Here is a 10,932-nt window from a genome sequence, read left to right as displayed (position 1 = left end):
GACTGATTTCCTTTAAGATGGACTGGTTGGATCTCCTTGCAGTCCAAGGAACTCTCAAGAGTCCTCTCCAACCCCATAGTTCAAAAACATCAATTCTTCGGCGCTCAGCTTTCTTTATAGTCCAACTCTCACATCCATACATGACTACTGGAAAAACCATAACCTTGACTAGAGGGACCTTTGTTGGCAAAGTAAGGAGGCGTGGGAGGCGCGGGCCTAGAGTTTGGAGACCACTGAAAGTTACTTGGAGATCACTTTACAGATGGGGAGACTGAGGGCAGGAGACAGGAAGCTTGTCCAAGAGAAATGTGATGACCACAGCGGTGGGAGGCGGTGGGGGGGGCGGGGCTTGGAGAGAGAGCTGTTGGTGGTAGAACTTTGCCGGGAACAGGGCAGGAATATAAGATTGGCCTGAGCAAGACTCGTTGGACACTTGACTCACCCAACAGACTCAGCCTGTTCCCTTGCTCCACTTGCACCCTCTGGGCTGCCCCCTGCCCACCTTACTCCCCAGGTAGCCTGAGACATGGTGTGGTCTTGATGTTATGCTCCTCTGAGGTACGGGAGGGGAGCCTCAGCTCTAAAAATGTCTTGCTGTGTGACCTCAGGCAGTTCCTCCCCCTGTCTGGGTCTTAGTCTCTACTTGAGAAGTCAGATGAGATTCTGTCTAGTGACACTTCCAATCTGTCAGACCTTGGCCAAGACCCTGCCATCCTTTCGAGGAGGCATTTCTAGGGGAGTCTGGATTTTAGACTTGGGGCTTTGCTGATGGCTCAGGCAGTAAAGAATCTGCCTGCAACGCAAGAGACCAGGGTTTGATCCCTGGGTCAGGAAGATCCCCTGGAGAAGGAAATGGCAACCCACTCCAGTACTCTTGCCTGGAGAATCCCATGGACAGAGCTGCCTGGCAGGCTACAGTCCATGGGGTCGCAAGAGTCAGACACAACTGAACGACTAACACTGTAGTGGATTCTAGAATTCCTCAAGCACAGATGTTCTAAGTCTAGAATTCCCTCTAGAATCCTGTGCCTGCCTGTCAAGCTTTACCAAAGGGAGTTAGAAGGAGAACACACATATCCAGGCCACCGCCCAGTTTCTTCTGGGGGGGTGGGCGTGTCGCCTCAGCAAGGTGACTGCAGCTTCTGGGATTCTTCTGGCTCAGAAGGCAGGAGTCCTGTTTTCATGTTGGGGAAAGAGAGAACTATGCTGTCCCCAGTGGGACAGGGAGGCTGACACTCCTCTCTCAGTTTATAAACTAAGTGCTTTATCGGCCAGTCTGTCCTTTGCTCCAACAACACTGCAGCCCGAAGTAGACCCACTTTACAGATAAGAGCCCGAGGCCTTGGAGATAAGCCAGGATGGTGGAGTTCAAAGCCAGCCCCTTAGGCCAGAGTAGAATGTCAGAGGTCTGGAACCAGCTTTCCTTCTTTTAGTGTTTGTGAATTTACCTTTCTGAGCCTCAGCTGTGTTAGAGGCAACAATACTTATTCCACAGGGCTGTTGTAAGGAATAAATAACTTGAGTTGGAAAAGCTGAATCCTCTCCTTAAGAACTCACCTATAAAGTTGCCACCTCCAGGAAGCTTTCCAGACTGCCATCCATCAGTTAGGTTTTCCCTGCGGGATGCCACAGGCCTGAGCTTTTGGCAGTGTCGCGGCTTCCCGTTTCTACTCTATTTGCCTCCACCAGACTTTGTGTCCTTCAAGGGCAGTAGGTTTTTCTGATTTATTTCTGAAGCCCAAATGCCTAGCAAGTGGTCCAAATGGAGTTGGAACACAGCGTTTTTTTCCTTCTTCCCTCCCTTCCTCCCTCTCTCCAGCTTTTCACCACAGCAGACTGACTTGTCCTGCAAAGAGCTTTGGTGATGGGTAGGTAGGTCCCCAGGGCTGAGTGTCCCAGGCCTGAGCCAGGTAGGTCCTGGGGAAGAGAGAAAATTCTGGAGCTTGAAGGAAAAGTAATCACCTCGGGTTGGCTGGTGAAGGGCAGCTGGTGGTGTCCGGCTGGCAGGGGGCACCATATGGGCCCGGTAAGCAGGCAAGCCTGGGCATTCTATGCCGCGTTGAGGCTGTTTCCAGGGCCATCGCATCCTCCCGGAGGTGGCTTGCTGGGAGCAGTCAGCCGTGCATCCCCCGCAGAGGGGCAGCCTGCTTGTGCCCCTTCTGCCAGTCCCAGAGCAGAAGCAGAAACAGAAGGTCAGAGCTGCGAGGGGCCTCCTCTAAGGTCACCACGTCCAAACCCTCATTTCACAAGTGAGGAACCTGAGGCCCAGTAAAGGGCAGAGACTCGCCCAAGGTCACACAGCCAGGCAGAACCAGAAGCCAAGTCTCTTGCCTCCTAGTTTGGATGCTAATGAAAACAGAGAGGGAGCAAAGAAATCTTGAAAATACACCAGTATTCAAGAAGGAGTTTTAAGGTGGTTTTTCTTTTTTACTTATCTGATCTAACTTCGTAAAAATTTTTACGATGATCATATATTCTTTAATAATCAGAAAGGAAAAGAGCAATAAAAGGGAGGCAAAAGCTACCTGTGGGAGTAAGTGGCTTTTGTCTTTCAGAAAATGGTATCTGAATTGTAATCTTACTGTTCTCTCCCCTACTGGGCCCTCATGGGATCCCAGTGAGACAGTGGGTGCCAGGGAGCTGGTAGGGCTCTCAGCTTCTCTCCTGCTATCACTTGGGCTTGCAGTGGGACCAAGACCAAAACCTTAGGCTGGGATCAGGAGCCCTGATTTCCTCAAATAATCTGTCCTCCTGAACCAGTCTCTTCACCTGACCAGGTCTCAGTTTTTCCATCTGTAAAATGGGAGTTTTTACAGTAGAGCTTGTATTCTGGCCCTCTGCGCTTCACTAGCAGAGCACAGTGGTGAAACCCATGGGCACACTGGAGTCTGGGATTCTATCTCCCCCTCTTCTTTACTCTGTGGCCTTTATATTCATTTATATTCCACAGGCCTGTTTCCTTATCTGTAAAAATGGGTGGCTGTCTATTATACAGAGGGAAATAAATCAGAAAGAGAAAAACAAATATCGTATATTAATGCATATATATGGAAGCTAGAAAGACGGTACTGATAAACCTATCTGCAGGGCGGCAGTGGAGACGCAGACATAGAGAAGAGCCTTGTGAACACGGCGGCAGGAAAGAGCAGGTTGGACGAATGGAGAGAGTAGCCTGGGAACATATCCACTACCATCTGTAAAATAGATAGCCAGTGGGAATGTGCTATATGACTCAGGGATTTCAAACCAGGGCTCTGTGACAACTTAGAGGAGTGGGGGTGGGAGGGAGGTCCAGGAGGACGGGGACATATGTACACCTACAGCTGATTCACGTGGGTGTACGGCAGAAACCAACACGATATGGTAAAGCAGGTATCCTTCAACTGAAAATAAACAAATTTCAAAAAAATGGGTGGCTGTGAGGATTAAAAGAACTAATGTTTGGGCCATCTTTAGAATTATGCCTGCATATAACAAGTGTGCTTTATGTCACATAATTTTAATAAAACTCAAATCACATTCCTCATGTGAAGGTGAACGTGAACAGTGAAGATGGAGTAGTTATTATTATCCTAGTTCTTGACTGGCTCCCAGAGATGGGTGCTCTCTTGGGACTGGAACCAGCCTGGCCCAGTCTGAGCTGTGGGTAGTTTGTCCTCTCCCCAGAGCCGCCCGTCCCCCACTCCCCTCAGACCCAGGCCGGACACAGCCCTCATCCCCGGAATCTGAGGGCACCTGGGTTACTGCCCAGGGATTTCTGCTTTGACTTGGCTCTAACCTCTCACCCACCCCACAAGGCCTGTCCTGCCTGCGGTGTTCCACCGTCCCAGTCCCCAGCCAGTCACCTCTGAACGTTCCCCTCCTCAGAACCCTTCCATGCCGCTTCCTTGTGCAGAAACGTGCAGCCAGGGACTTCCCTGGTGGTTAGTGGCTAAGACGCCAGGCTCCCAATGCAGGGCTCCAGGTTAAATCCCTGGTCAGGGAACTAAATCCCACATGCCACAACTGAGTCCACGTGCCACCACGAAAAGATCCCTCGTGACCCAGCCAAGGTCCCGCATACTGCAGCTAAGACCCAGTGCAGTCAAATAAACAAGCAAACAATTAAGAAAAAAGAAAAAGAATCATCCAGCCAGATCACCTCCTTAACCTTCCCAGCCTCCTCACCTTTGCCCAGAACATCTGGTCAGCCTCTTCCCCAGCATCCACAGTCACGGCTACCCACACACCTATCTTCCCTCCCACCACACACACACACACACACACACACACACACACACACACTCCTGGACAACCGTTTGACCTTGAGTTCTTTATGAAAGTGAAAGTGTAAGTGTTAGTCACTCAGTCGTGTCTGACTCTTCGTGACCCCATTGACTGTAGCCCGCCAGGCTCCTCTGTCCGTGGAATTCTCCTGGCAAGAATACTGGAGTGGGTTATACCTGGCCTCTAAAACCAGAGCCTCCACCTGTTATATCTACAACCTCAGCTAGCTGGGCCTCAGTTTCTTCACCTGCACACTGAGGGTATTACCTGCTTTAGAGGGCTCTGCCAGGCTTTTGTGAGATAATATGAGGGAAATACTTAGCCCCGTGCCTGGCATGTGACAAGCGCTCCGTAAATGGTAACACTGGTGAGCTTTCATTTTTTAATGTATTTTTGGTGAACCTGTTCGCCTTCCCCAGCAGCTGGGCATGCCCCAAGCACGGGACTGGAAACCATCATTCACCCCAGGGTCCTCAAGAGCCACTGACCAGGGCCTGGCCCAGGGGAGGCACTCAATACCCACCCAAGAGCTGGACTTCAGTTCTGTGCTCTGGTCTCAGAGTGCGCCAGCAAGGGGGTGACCCTCTGCAGCTGGAGAAGCAGCAGCACCTAAAGGAGCTGGAGGAGGTGCTCCTGAGGGGCCCCTACTGACCCAGACCACCCTCCTAGGTGGGACCAGCGGCGGTCTCCCCCTCAGCCTGGGCATCCATAAGGCTGTCTCTGGCTATGGAGCTGCTGAGCTAATTAAGAATGACAAGGCACCATGTAATTGCCAGCGATCAATGAGTTCTCTGCCTCTTCATGACTCTCTTCTCTTGCCCTCTTTGGCACTGTCTGGCCTGGAGGTCACCACACAGACGTGGAGGCAGGTGGAGTGGCGAAACTGATCACAGGCTGATGTCAGGAGACCTGGAGGCTAGCCACCTCTGCCATCCTCTTGCAGTGGGACCCTGGGCAAGGAAGTTCACTCCTCACACTGGCTCCATTTCCCTATCTGCAGGGCTCTTGACCTCGTCTTAAGCGGCGGACAAGGCTAAGGGACTGGACGGCCCCTTACCACGTAGCGAGGCAGAGAGCTCCAGGCAGGAATCCCAGCCCTGCCCCTCGCCAGCTGCGTGATCTAGGGCAGCCTACTTGCCATCTCTGAGCAACAGATTCCTCATCTCCAAATGGGGTTTGTTTGAGAGCACTTACCTCTTACTAGAACCTGCATTGTCTTCGACCTGTGCCTGTAACAGAGATCCCCGGACAAGCTCATCTCTTTCAAAGCGAGCTCAGAAATTAAGGGTTGAGAACTTGTAGAGCAATTTGATAGAGTTATTTTATGTCTTGAATCTCATCATGAGAAAAATAAGTTCACATTTTTAAAATTTTATTTTTCTAGTAATTCATTTTCCTTGTATTGAATGGAAGTATTGGCCTGTGACAGATGAGAAAAATGTAAAAAACTGTCCTTCACTGCAGGTGATTTGAGAAGCACTACTTCAGGGGACTTTGTAAAAGCAGACATCATAGCAACTCACCATAGTATTTCCAGGGTTCTAGGAACTGTCACCTCCTTGGCTCCCAAAGCCTACAGGATAAAGACCCAGTCTCTTTTCCTGACTTCCGAGGCCCTTATCACTAAACTCCCAATCTCTTTTCCCATCTTGCCTCCTTCCCCACTACACACCCTCACCAAACCACCCTTTTCTCTCGTCCCTCAAATTTCCTATGCCTGTTTATAACTCCATGCCTTTTCCTCTGCTTTTCTTTCCACCTGGAATGCCTTTCTCCACGTTGCCCTGAAACTGGCAAACTCCTATTCATCCTTCAATACCCAGACCAAATGTCCACTTTAGGAAGACTTTTCCCATGCCACCCCTGCACCTGTCCCAGGCAGGGTTAGGTGCTCCCTGCTCTGTGCTCCATGGCGCAGCTTGAAAGGCTGAGGCAGGACGTTGCAGTGGTTAAGACTACCGACAGAATCAAGAGGATTTTAGACTTGACTTTGCCAGCTGTGTGATCTTGGGCAGATGATTTGATACTATTGGGCTTCATTTTTCCCATACTGTGAGGAGTAGAGATGATATGTGAAAAGTTCCCAGCAGCGTAACACTTGGGAGAGACTCAAGATAAGGCAGCTGTCATTAGTGTTAGCCCTCTGGTCTATAACCCCCCAGGTTGTCTGTCTCCCTACTAGACTGCTTGTTTCCTGAGAGTAGGATATCTGAGAGCATCTGGTCTACCTGGATGCTGCCTGGGCCCAGGGCAGGGCATGCACAGAGGCTGTGTGTTGGCCAGGGTCTCTGTCCACTCCCTGCCCCGTGGCGCCAGTGGCTGTGGCTCCCTTGTCAGTGGAGAGGTGATCAGTCAGCTCAGCCCACCATGGCCGACTTTGTTACCAAAAGTTTAACAACCAACCAACTTGGCAATTTCTTGAATATTTAACAGTCTGCTCTGTGAGGCTTCGCTCCAGGGCACCTCCAGGTCTGACTGCTCTGAGCAGAAGAGCAGCCATCAACAGGCTTGGCCCCCAGTTTGAGAGACAGGCTGCCTCCTCTGCCCACCGCCCAGCCAGCGCCTTGAGGGCCTCCCAGGGAGGGGCCGTGAGGTCGGGCATGCCCCTCACAGAGGTCCTCCTCACTCATCCCCCTTCTCCAAGCCTCCAGCCCCTTTGTTCTCTGGGATAAAAGCCTGCAACCTCCCTCAGGAAGAAGAAGAAGAGAAGCTGGGGGGTAGTGAGCCCAGCTGACCCATCCATCATGACTCTTGGGGGTCGAATCAAGGAGGGGGCTACCTCTGCAGCTAACCAATTCTCAAGAATCCTGTCCCCCCAGTTGTCACAGGCTGATGAAGCCCACCCTGGTCCCGGTGTCCCTTGGTCACAGAAGGATCCGAGAAAGCTTGGCAAACCTCCTCTCACCTCCTTCCCTTCTGTCCTTTAGTCTTTGTCCAGGCAGCTCCCACCTCTTGCCACGCCCTCCCCTTCCCTTCCCGCTGTCCACTCCGGGGCATCCCCCGCCCCCTTCAGTGCCCAGTCCAAGTCCTTGAGTTATACCTCCCAGGCCAGCAGAAGCCACTCTCCACACACGCGGTGGGTGGCACATCTCCCTGGGAGCCCCTTTTCCAGCTGCTTGCCCACCGGCCTAGTTCCCTCTCCCTACGGCTGTGCTTTTCCTGCGGTGCTGTTTTAAAATGCAAATTTCTGGGACTTCCCTGGTGATCCAGTGATTAAGAATCTGCCTTGCAATTTGAAAAGACCCTGATGCTGGGAAAGTCGGAGGAAAAGGAACGACCGAGGATGAGATGGTGGGATGGCATCACCGACTCAACGGAACATGAATTCAAGTAGACTCCGGGAGCTGGTAATGGACAGGGAGGCCTGGCATGCTGCAGTCTATGGGGTCGCAAAGGGTTGGACACGACTGAGCGAGTGAACTGAACTGAACTGAACTTGCAGTGCAGGGGACCAATGTTCAATCCCTGGTCCAGGAAGAGTCCATGCTTTCAGTTTCACTTTTCAGGGCAACTAAGCTGGTGCGCCACAACTACTGAACCTGCGTGCGGCGATTACTGAAGCCCGAGTGCCTTAGAACCTGTGCTCTGCAACCAGAGAACCCCTTCAATGAGAAGCCCATACACCGAAGCTAGAGAGTAGCCCCTGCTCTCTGAAACTAGAGAAAGCCGGCACACAGCAACAAATAAATAAAAAATTTTAAATACAGAAATAAAATGTTCATCTTTTAAAAAAGCTCTGAGCTTCTTAGCAGTCAAAACAAAGAGGGAAACAGTAGTGGGGGCTACTCTCTAGTTGCGGGGCGCGGGCTTCCCATTGTGGTGGCTCCTTTTGTGACGCAGCACAGGATCCAGGCGCTAGGACTTCAGTAGTTGCTGCCCCCCCGCACAGGCTCAGCAGTTGTGCACTGGCTTAGTTGCTCCGAGGCATGAGGAGTCTCCCCTGACCAGGGATTGAGCCTGAGACCCCTGCATTGCAAGGACACTGGACCACCAGGGAAGTCCATCTCCTTGCATCTTGATGTTATAGATTGACTTATTTCTTACAATTACCACTTATGGTCTGTTTCTCCCACTAGAATGTGGGCTCCCGGAAGATGGGGCTTTGGTCTGTTTGGATCACACCTGTATGTCCCAGGCATAGAGATGCTGGGTACATTGCCAGTGCTCAGTAAACGTTCAGGGAATGCTGAATGCGTGGGTATGACCTGTGAAGGCTGGGGCCCATCAGTCTTTCCACTTCCTGGCCATCTGGGTTCCAGGCCCTCCCCCGTCCATTTTCACGTGGACAACTCACATCAGAACCTTTGTGGTTCCGGCACTTCCTCTTCAGACCTCAGGGTTCAGCCTTTCTGCCTCCTGCCCTCCGCATCATTGTTGGTGTGAACGGCAGCTGACCTGAAGGCTGCAGTAAGAGCTCCCCAGACCCTGGACCACAGGCTTCTCTCCTTCCTGGAATTCCTTAGGTCACTTCCATCCATTGTCTTTGGGGGCAGCTTCTTGAGTTGATCTTTCCAGCACGGGAAGATTCCCTTGCTGGTTTCCCCATCTGCTGCCAGGTTCAAATCCTTTTTGGCTCCAAATCCTCTCTTGGGGTTTCCTTGGTCTCTTCTGCCTCTGACGGCCAGGGTGACTTTGGGCAAGCCAGCTACTCTCCTCTGGGGAGACCCTTGTGAAATAAGGAGGGAGAGGCTGTGTTTGCCCACCTCCCAGGGAAGGGCATGAGTGGCCTGTGTCCCCTGGAGGAACAATGATGATACAATGAAGGTTACTTCTCTCTCATTTGAGCCAGCATCAATCTTGCAATTGAGTGCTTCATGACCCCACGCTCTCTCCTTCCACTTTAGTTACACAAGAAACAGCCATCTTCCACTGCAGTTGCCACCACCTCCTGGCCATTCAATCCTTCTCACACATGGGAGGGGACAAGCTCATCATGTGGGTATAGTCCAGGGTCTGTTTCCCCTTCTCCTAAAAAGAACTCTGGTTTTGATATTCAGCCATTTCTCCCCCTTCACTATACTGTTGTTGAGGTATAAGACTCAACATTCTTTCCTGAGGCAAAAAAAAGAAAAGCTTAAAGAGCACAGAGAGGACTTCATGCTCCCAATGCAGGTTTGATTCCCTCATGTATGGATATGAATTTGGACCAAAAAGAAGGCTGAGCACCAAAGAACTGATGCTTTCAAACTGTGGTGTTGGAGAAGACTCTTGAGAGTCCCTTGGATTGCGAGGAGATCCAACCAGTCCATCCTAAAGGAAACCAACCCTGAATATTCATTGGAAGGACTGAGGCTGAAGCTGAAGTTCCAATACTTTGGCCACCTGATTCGAAGAGCTGACCCAGTGGAAAGATCCTGATGCTGGGAAAGATTGAGGGCAGGAGGAAAAAGATGAGATGGTTGGATGGCATCACCGACTCAATGGACATGAGTTTGAGCAAACTCTGGGAGGTAGGGAAGGACAGGGAAGCCTGGTGTGCTGCAGTCCATGGGATTGCAAAGAGTTGGACAGGACTGAGCAACTGAACAACAGGGAACTAGACCCTTCTAAGACCAGATGCAACTAAGATGCAACTTAGATGAAACTAAGACCCAGAGCAGTCAAATAAAAAAAATTTTTTTAAAAAAAGAGCACAGAAGTGTCTTTTTCTCTCACTAAACCTCCCTGGTGAATATTCCAGGCCAGGAAGGCATGTCTGCTCCACACTGGCATGCAGAGGGCAGGTTCCTTCCATGCAATGACTTCCGTCAGATTTACTGTCACCACTTCTGGTCTCGGCCAGCAGGGAGGACAGAGAGGGCACCTGGTGACTGAAGGCCAAGGCCTGAATGTGGCCTCTGTCACTGCCATTCACGTTCCAACAACCAGGACGTGGTCCTGTGGCCAGTGCTGCAAGGGAGGCCAGGAAATGTCGTCCAGCTTCATGGCCCTGTGCTTAGGAGGAGGAGGACAGTTTGGGAGGACGACCAGCTGAGTTACAGCACCTACTCTCTCTCTATAAAGAGAATCTGGGTTTTGGACAAACTGGTTTCTCAGTTTTGTGTCACAGAACTCAGAAAATGCGAGGAGAGAGCCTGAAGGGGAATGTGAGAGAAAGAAAACAGGGAGGAAAACAGCTTTTAAGAGTATTAGACACGAGTCACAGTTGGAGGTGTTTTTAAATTACTTTTGGTAAATGGTCTGTGTCTTACGATGTGCTCTGCCCGCCCAGAGCCAAGATGAGGCCTCCTGGGGTCCCAGGATACGTGGGTCACCATGCTCGCCACGCTTACAATTTACCAAACCCGGTGCTGAGACAGGCTTTGACGAGATCTGGTCTCGGCCCTTCAGGCATTCACAGGCCGATGGGGGAGACAGACGCAGGATTAGAGGCGAGTCCAAGCTGCTGAAAACACGTCAAGGTGGGAATTACCTCGGCCCTGGCAGGGTGGGGGAGGATCAAACAAGAAAGAGCGTAACAGGGACCTCACATTCTAGGTTTACCTCTGCCTGTGGGAGATACTCAGCTCTCTAACGTTTTTTTATTCAATCCTAGAGTCGTAAAAGGTAAAAGGAAGAAGATCAAGTGAAGAATCGGGAAACTTGGGTCCTGGCCCTGCTGCTCGGTCCTAGAGCAAGTGCCCGCCCCTCTGTAGTCGCCTTCTCTCCCACTGTCTGCAAGGCCAC

The sequence above is a fragment of the Muntiacus reevesi genome, chromosome 3, assembly GCF_963930625.1.
Source record: "Muntiacus reevesi chromosome 3, mMunRee1.1, whole genome shotgun sequence".
NCBI lineage: Eukaryota > Metazoa > Chordata > Mammalia > Artiodactyla > Cervidae > Muntiacus > Muntiacus reevesi.
The sequence above is the reverse complement of the archived record's forward strand: the minus strand, read 5'-3'. Positions refer to the sequence as shown.